We start from the raw sequence: 8,943 nt of genomic DNA on the forward strand, positions 1-8,943 counted from the left end.
TTCATGGCTAAAAGTTCCTCTCTTTCAGGACTTTAAATATTGGGGTCCAATCTCTTCTAGCTTTTAGAGTTTCTGTTGAGAAATCTGATGATAATCTAATGGGCCTTGTTTTATATGTTGTATTCGTCCTTTCCCTGGCTGCCTTGAGAATTTTTTCTTTGCCATTGGTTTGTGCCAATATCATTATGATGTGCCTTGGAGTAGGTTTGTTGGGGTTAAGAAAACTCGGTGTTCTGTTTGCTTCTTGAATTTCAGGCTTTAGTTCTTTACACAGGCTTGGGAAGTTCTCATCTATTATTTGTTTGAGTATGTTCTTCATTCCATTTTCTCTCTCTTCTCCCTCTGATATACCTATTATTCTTATGTTATTCTTTTTGATGGAGTCAGATAATTCCTGTAAGGCTATCTCATTTTTTTAAATTATTGAGTCTCTTTTTTCTTCTCTCTGTTGTGCTTCAAGTTGCTTATCTTCTATTTCACTAATCCTACCTTCTATCTGGCCTGTTCTATTAGCTAAGCTTGTTACCTCCTTTTTCAGCTCATGAATTGAGTTTTTCATCTGTGTTTGATTTGTTTTTATAGTTTCAATTTCCTTGGAAATATATTCTTTGTGTTCATTGCGTTGTTTTCTGAGCTCCCTAAATTGCCTTTCTGTGTTTTCTTGTATATCTCAGAGGATTTTTAGGATTTCTATTTTAAATTTTCTGTCATTAAACTCCATGGTTTTCAGTATATTAAATTTTTTCTCCATAGATTTTTCCCCATCTATCTGTTACCTCTCTTTCTTTTGTATCCATGATATTCAATTTTCTCTCCTTTAATGGTATCTGAGGGTGGTTTGGTTGATAGTATTAATGATATTTAATAAAGAATAAAAAGTTACAAAAATAAAAATAGTTTTTTTAAAAAAATTTTTTTTTTAAATAAAAAAGGAAATTATTCCCCCCCTCCTTTTTTCCTCTCCTCTCCTCTCCCCTTTTTCTTGAGAAAATCTTGTGGTGAACTGTGAATTATATTGTACTAAATAGAAAAAACAATGCCTGTAATGGAGGGCCTGAATTGGGAAGAAGTAATAAAGGGGTAAAAAAGGGGATATGGACCCCCAAAAAGCAAATAAGAAAAAAATTTGGGTCAAGAATAAAATGATTTGCTTTTAGGTGTTGGTTGACTAAGAGATATGATGAGAGGAATAAGAGGGAAACAGGAAAATGGGGGGGGGGATTAAAAAATTACTATTTTATTTAGTGGAACAAGAACTAGATAAAATGGAGAGCCAGGGATGGGAGCACTGCTAGTGAGTTTAAAAAGTTAAGTAAAAAAACCCTAAAATGCCACAAACATAAGTTTGAGTCCCAGATAAGACAATCTGTTTGTTATTGAGTATTGAATGAGAGGAGACGTAAGGAGAAAAGAAGAGGGAGATAGGAAAGAGAGAAAAAAAAGGGAAACACTAAAAGAAGAAAAAAGAAAAAAGAGGAGAGAGAGAGAGTTAAGGGCTTTGGAGTGCAACCCTCATAGAGAGAAAGAAAGAGGAAAGAAAAGATAATGGGAGATGCAACACTTATGGGTAGTGTAGTTCAAGGAGAGGAGAGAGTAAGACCGGCAGAGAATTAAATGACCAAATTGGAGGAGGAAAAAAAAAATCAAGAATGAAGATAAGAGAAACAAATGAACAAATAGAATAAAATGGGATAGGTTATAAAGTCTGTGGATTATTCTTGATTTTGAGAGGTTATCTTCTTTCTTTTTCTTTTCTTTCCCTCTTCCTGGTCGGTGACTCTGTAACCCGGGTTTTGCCCCTGTGGCAAGCTCAGGTAGAGGTTTGCAGTTGATAAGTCTCTATGGCGATGTCATGTATTGGGCTTCAGTCTCGTTGGCAGTCAAGGCTCATTAGCATTTGTAGTCTAATGCTCTCCTAGTCTTTCCTTCCTCAATTAGTAGCCTGATTATCCAGCTATGGCGTTGCTGCTGCCTCTGCCTGGAGAGCAAGAGGCTCAAAGAGCTGGCAACTCCCCACTCTATTCCCACTCAGCACAGGGCTCTGGGTAAGGCTCAGTCAGTCAGAGCTGATAGCATAATCAGGTGGGGCTTTCACCCACACAAAGACCTCTGGCTCTGCCACTCTGTCCGGTAACATGGGCGGGCAGGTGGGTGCTCACTCCCGGGGTGCTCAGAGGAATCTCTCACTCACTATCTGTGTATGCAGACCAGGATATCAGGCCAGCTGCGTCACACTTTGAGTGAAACCCACACCCACACGGAAAACTTCCAGTGTTGGAATTGGCTCTCGCTCCCTCCCATGCGCATTTTATTCAGGGCACTGGGGAAGCCTGGAGATTCCGCTTTCAGCCCACACAAGGACCTCTGACTCTGCCTCTCTGTGGGATAACACGGTTGCCCACTCCTGGGGCTTTCGAAGGAATCTCTCACCCACTATCTGCGCATGCCGACCAGGAGATGGGGCAAATGGCTGCCCCACTTGTCTTTCTTCATCTGGGTTTGGCATGAGTGTTAGCTTGTATTGCCTGGGTTGCCACAGGCACCGTTTTTCCTTGGCTTGGATCTCTGTGCCAAAGCCTGGTTCGGCCATTTGTGCCGCAGCCTGGATCTATGTGCCCCCTTTGCCTGCCTCAGTTTTTATACTCTCAGTTCCCAGTGAAGGCAGCCCTATTTAGGTTAGTGAGGAAGGCAGAGCATTTCTTACTCCCTATTTCCTTCGGGGTTTGATTATATATTTAGCCAATTTTTTGCTCGACCATACCTTTGGGTGTATTGCGGAACATCTGGAGGCTCCAAAGATAGATTTTTCTGTTCCTGGTTGAAGATCTTGTTGTGTTTTTGGGGAGATTTATCAGTATTGCTTCCTACCGTGCCATTACTCTGACGTCATCTCTCAGCTTCGTTATGTTTTGATTGTATATATTGGTGTAGTGTTTTATCTAAAGTTTATAAAGAAAGCAAGGTTGCATATATCCACTGGGGAAAGCATATGCAAATTGAGCAATTTCTCCAGTTTTATAAATAGATCTCATGGAAATTATACCAGAGCCTATCACAAGAGAAACTGCAGGAAAAATCTAAAGCAACAATATTAATGAGGGCTGTAGTGGTTAAGAGAACTGATTCTGGAAATCCAAGATAAATTGCAGCTACAAATCTCACCACACATACTCCAAAAATAACTATACAGATCAACAAATACAAATAAATCTATATAAATATTATACTTTCAGCATATATAGAGGAAAAAAACACTATAATTTCCAAGTATCTGTGTTTAGAAAAAGAAATACCAATTTTTCATCAAAGCTTAATCTGAAACTCCTAACTCAGTTTATTTCAGAGAGTAGGATGGGGGAGGAGCAGAAATGGAGAAGGAATAGTATCTAGACAAAGTATGCAAAAAATGGAAGGGGGAATTAAGTTAAAATCATTCTAAACTATAAATATTAATTAAGAGTACTGGAGGAGCAGAGCACTGACTACAGGGAAGAGACTTCAAATTGGATGCAATGCTTAAAGAGGAGACAGTCTTGAAATTTTTTTCAAGAAAAGAGAATAAAAGGGAAAGAAAGACTGATGAGAGAAAAAATGAAGAAGGTTATGTTAATATCCTTCCAGACAACATATTTTAAAGGAAAATATCAAAGATACAAACAACATCACACCTTATTGCCCTCACTTATGCCACCTATTTAAAAAATTGCAATCTCCTACTCTGACAGAAGATAGCAACCTTAGACAAAAAAATCTGGGAAACCACTCTAATCCGCCAAAACAATCAAACAAATACATAGGTATGTGCAGTTTTCTTCTATACAAAGCTATTATAAAAAAATTAAGTTAAAAATTTTAGCTGATAAAATTTACTCAAATTACCTTAAATTCAAAGTAAACTTACACAATAGACAAAACTGAATTATTATCTTTAAACTATTGAAGATACAAAAAAGACATATAAAATTAAAACTTTAAAATCTAATAACCAAAATTAGGCCTAAAATAAAAAGAAATGAAAGCGTAGTTGGTTGATTTCAGGAAAGAAATAAAGATAATAACCTATCATAAAGTAAGCTCAATTATATGGCACCTAGATAATATTTAAAATAGATTGGAGTGAAAATTTAATGAGCAGCATTGAATAAAAACAGGAAAATAACAAAGAAAAAATTTTTTAAATGAAATCAGAGAGAAATGGGTTGAAATAAAAATTAGGTAATGAAAAATCAACATATGTATAAATGGAGACCCTAAAGAAGCAAAACAATGCAGTGAAACAGGATTATTATTATTTTTAAGTGCAATTTTTTAAAACATCGCAAAAATAAAAGAAGATCTGAATCTACAAAAAAGCCAACTCAGAAAAGAGAAGTACTCAGAAAATTGTTAGGAAGATCACTTCTAAAATTTATTCTGGAAAAATTATTTAAATTTAGAAATTAAAATATATATATTCAAAGTTTCACTAAAAATTTACAAAGGCAAGAGAATTTAACTGGCACAATATTTTTCAAAATTAGTATGCAAAGCAAGGCAAAAAAGAAATGCCATTTATACAAAGATCAAGAAAAGAAAGTGTGAACCATTAATATTATATTCAATTATATTACCTTTTAAAGTATCAAGGCTACAGTATTAGAGTTCAAACTTGCAAGAGCTCAGGGAATGTTATATCCATAGCCCTACCTAAGGAAGAATTTTATACAACCAAGAAATTACTGAAAAAACCTAGTCCAAAGCATTCAAATTTCTAAAGAACAAGAATAATGAATATACTGAATATCAGATTCTGGATATATTTAAATCAATATTAAGAGCAAATTCACAGTTTAAAATACTTCCACAAATCAGAGTAAAATAATACTTATAAATAAATTACAATGACAAAAGGGCCATATAGATTTAATAGTAAATCTAATAATAAAATAAAGATAGAAATAAGAGTTGCAGAATAATATAAATGATACATGTTCTTACAAAGTATAACTTTCTAATTACTATTTTTATAAAGTAAAAATATAGGGATATAGAGAAAGTAGATTAAAGTCATTGATTCTATCAACAAATGAGAGTCAAAGAATACCATTTAAAACTGACAAACCACAAATTAAAAGTTAAATGAAATAAGAAACCAGGGGGATTTTTTAAAATTTAACAAAGTATAAATATAAAGATAACTAGATATACAAGGTTTTCTAAATTCCAAAAGAAACTATAGAAAATGATAGAAGATAATATACATACCAAATAATATGAAGGTCACTAAAATTAAATGAGCTCAACAAATCTATTAAAAAATAATTTTCCTATGAATGAACAACTAAGGAGACTAAGGAACCACAACTGGGAATTGATGCTTCTCATCTCTCTCCCTTCCTGTCTCTCTGTCCCTATTTGTCCCTCTCTCTTGCTCTCTGTTTCTGCCATACAAAAAAAATAATAATAATTTTCCTCTTGGCTTATGAAAAAAACTACAACTTTATATTGATTACAAAAGACACACCCTTGTCTTTCTCTCTGTCTCTGTCATACAAAAAAAATAATAATAATTTTCCTCTTGGCTTATGAAAAAACTACTTTATATTGATTACAAAAGACACACCCAAGCAAATTTAAGCAGGAAAAAGTTACAGGAGTGGACAAAAATATACCAGGCAAGTAGAAATAACAAAAAGGCAAAGGCTGTCATTCTAATACCAGATAAAGTAAAATTCCATCAAAGCATTAACATTAGGAGTCACACTTTTTAATACTAAAAATCACAAATCATCTTGAAAATAAAACATTTATGAATACTGATATATTTCTGTATTAACACCTTTCTTTTTTGTCCTTTATTAATTTTTTATAGATAAATTTTTATTTAATATTAATGGGGTGACATTAATAAATTAGGGTACATATATCCAAAGAAAACATGTCCAGATTATCTTGTCATTCAATTATGTTGCTTACCCATCACCCAAAGTCAGATTGTCCTCTGTCACCTTTAACTAGTTTTCTTTGTGCCCCTCTCCCTCCCACTTCCCCTCTCCTCCTTCCCTCCCACGCCCCCCCTTCCCCCCACTGCCGGTAACCAACACACTCTTGTACATGTCTCTTAGACTCGTTTTTATGTCCCATCAATGTATAGAATCATGTAGTTCTTGTTTTTTTTCTGATTTACTAATTTCACTCCATATAATGTTATCAAGATACCACCATTTTGTTGTAAATGATTCAATGTCATCATTTCTTATGGCTGAGTGGTATTCCATAGTGTACATGTTTTGTTTTTTTATCTTATTTTTATTGATTTGAATGCAGTGACATTGATATATCAGGGTACATATGTTCTGAGAAAACATCTCCAGATTATTTTGACCTTTGATTATGCTGCATACCCCTCACTGAAAGTCAAATCGTCCTCCATCACCTTCTATCTGGTTTTCTTTATGCCCCTCGCCTCCCACCCTACCTCTCCTTCCTCGCCCCCTCCCAACCCCTCCACCCCACTCCCTGTTACCATCACGTTCTTGTCATGTCTCTGAGTCTCATTTTTATGTCCCATCTATGCATGGGCTCATATAGTTCTTAGTTTTTTCTGATTTACTAATTTCACTCTGTATAATGTTATCAAGGTCCATCTATGTTATTGTAAATGATCCTATGTCATCATTTCTTACGGTTCAGTAGTATTCCATAGTATATATGTACCAAAACTTTTTAATCCACTCGTCCTCTGATGGACACTTGGGCTGTTTCCAGATCTTTGCTATTGTGAACACTGCTGCTATAAACATGGGGGTGCATTTCTCCTTCTGGAACCGTTCTATGGTGTCCTTGGGGAATATTCCTAAAAGTGAAATGGCATCTTCTTTATCCAGTCTTCTATTGAAGGGCTTTTTGGTTGTTTCCATGTCTTGGCCACTGTGAAAAATGCAGCAATGAACATAGGGCTACATGTGTCTTTACGTATCAATGTTTCTGAGTTTTGGGGGTATATACCCAGTAGAGGGATTGCTGGGTCATAAGGTAGTTGTATTTTCAGTTTTTTTGATGAACCACCATACTTTCTTCCATAATGGTTGCACTACTTTACAGTCCCACCAACAGTGAATGAGGGTTCCTTTTTCTCCACAGCCTCTCCAGCATTTGCTATTACCTGTCTTCTTGATAATACCTAATCTAACAGGTGTAAGGTGGTATCGCATTGTAGTTTTGATTTGCATTTCTCCAATAACTAATGAAGATGAGCATCTTTTCATATATCTGTTGGCCATTTTGTATTTCTTCCTGGGAGAAGTTTCTGTTCAAGTCCTCTTTCCATTTTTTTATTGGATTGTTTGTTTGTTGTTGAGTTTTATGAGTTCTTTGTAAATTTTGGATATTAGGCCCTTATCTGAGATGTTGTTTAAAAACATCATTTCCCATTAAGTTGGCTGTCTGTTTATTTTGTTGTCAGTTTCCCTTGTTGAAGCAAAAACTTTTTAGTCTGATGTAGTCCCATTAATTTATCCTTTCCTTCACTTTCCATGCCTTTGGAGTCAAATTTATAAAATGCTCTTTAAAACCCAGCTCCATGAGTTTAGTACCTATGTCTTCTTCTATGTACTTTATTGTTTCAGGTCTTATGTTTATATCTTTGATCCATTTTGAGTTAATTTTAGTACAGGGGGACAAACTGTAGTTCAGTTTCATTCTTTTGCATGTGGCTTTCCAGTTTTCCCAGCACCATTTGTTGAAGAAGCTTTCTTTTCTCCATTGTGTGTTGTTGGCCCCTTTATCAAAAATTATTGGACCATATAGATGTGGTTTTATTTCTGGACTTTCTATTCTGTTCCATTGGTCCGAGTGTCTATTTTTCTGCCAATACCATGCTGTTTGGATTGCCGTGGCCCTATAATATAATTTGAAGTCAGCTATTGTAATGACCCCAGCTTCATTTTTTTTCCTTAGAATTGCTTTGGCTAATCGGGGTTTTTTATAGTTCCATATATATCTGATGATTTTTTGTTCCATTTCTTTAAAGAACGTCATAGGATTTTGATGGGAATTGCATTAAATTTATATATCGCGTTGGGTAATATGGCCATTTTGATTATATTTATTCTTCCTATCCACGAACAAGAAATACTTTTCCATCTCATTGTATGTTTTTCAATTTGCCTTAACAATGCTTTGTAGTTTTTGTTATATAGGTCCTTTACTTTCCTTGTTATGTTTATTCCTAGGTATTTTATTTTTTTTGTTCCAATCATTAAGGGGATTATTTTTTTGAGTTCGTTTTCTAATATTTCATTGTTGGCATATAGAAAGGCTATGGACTTTTGTATGTTAATTTTGTATCCTGCAACCTTACTGTATTTGTTTTTTTGTTTCTAGTAATCTTTTTGTGGAGTCTTTGGGGTTTTCAATGTATAGGATCATATCATCTGCAAAAAGTGATACCTTTACTTTTTCTTTTCCGATATGGATGCCATTTATTTCTTGCTCTTGTCTGATTGCTCTGGCCAGAAATTCTAGCACCACATTAAATAGGAGTGGAGAGAGTTGACAACCCTGTCTTGTTCCTGATTTCAGATGGAAAGTCCTCAGTTTTATGCCATTTAATATGTTAGCTGATGGTTTATCATATATGGCCTTTATCATGTTGAGATATTTTCCATCTATACCCATTTTGTTGAGTGTCTGAAACATAAAGTTGTGTTGTATTTTATGGAATGCTTTTTCTGCATCTATTGATAAGATCATGTGGTTTTTGTTCTTTGATTTGTTGATATGATGTATTACGTTAACCGTTTTACGTATGTTGAAACCTCCCTGAGATTCTGAGATGAATCCCACTTGATCATGATGTATTATTTTTTAATATGTTGTTGTATTTAATTTGCCAGTATTTTGTTTAGTATGTTAGCATTTGTATTCATTGGAAATATTGGCCTGTAGTTTTCTATTTTTGTG

The sequence above is a fragment of the Saccopteryx leptura genome, chromosome 3 (genome assembly GCF_036850995.1).
Source record: "Saccopteryx leptura isolate mSacLep1 chromosome 3, mSacLep1_pri_phased_curated, whole genome shotgun sequence".
Taxonomy (NCBI): domain Eukaryota; kingdom Metazoa; phylum Chordata; class Mammalia; order Chiroptera; family Emballonuridae; genus Saccopteryx; species Saccopteryx leptura.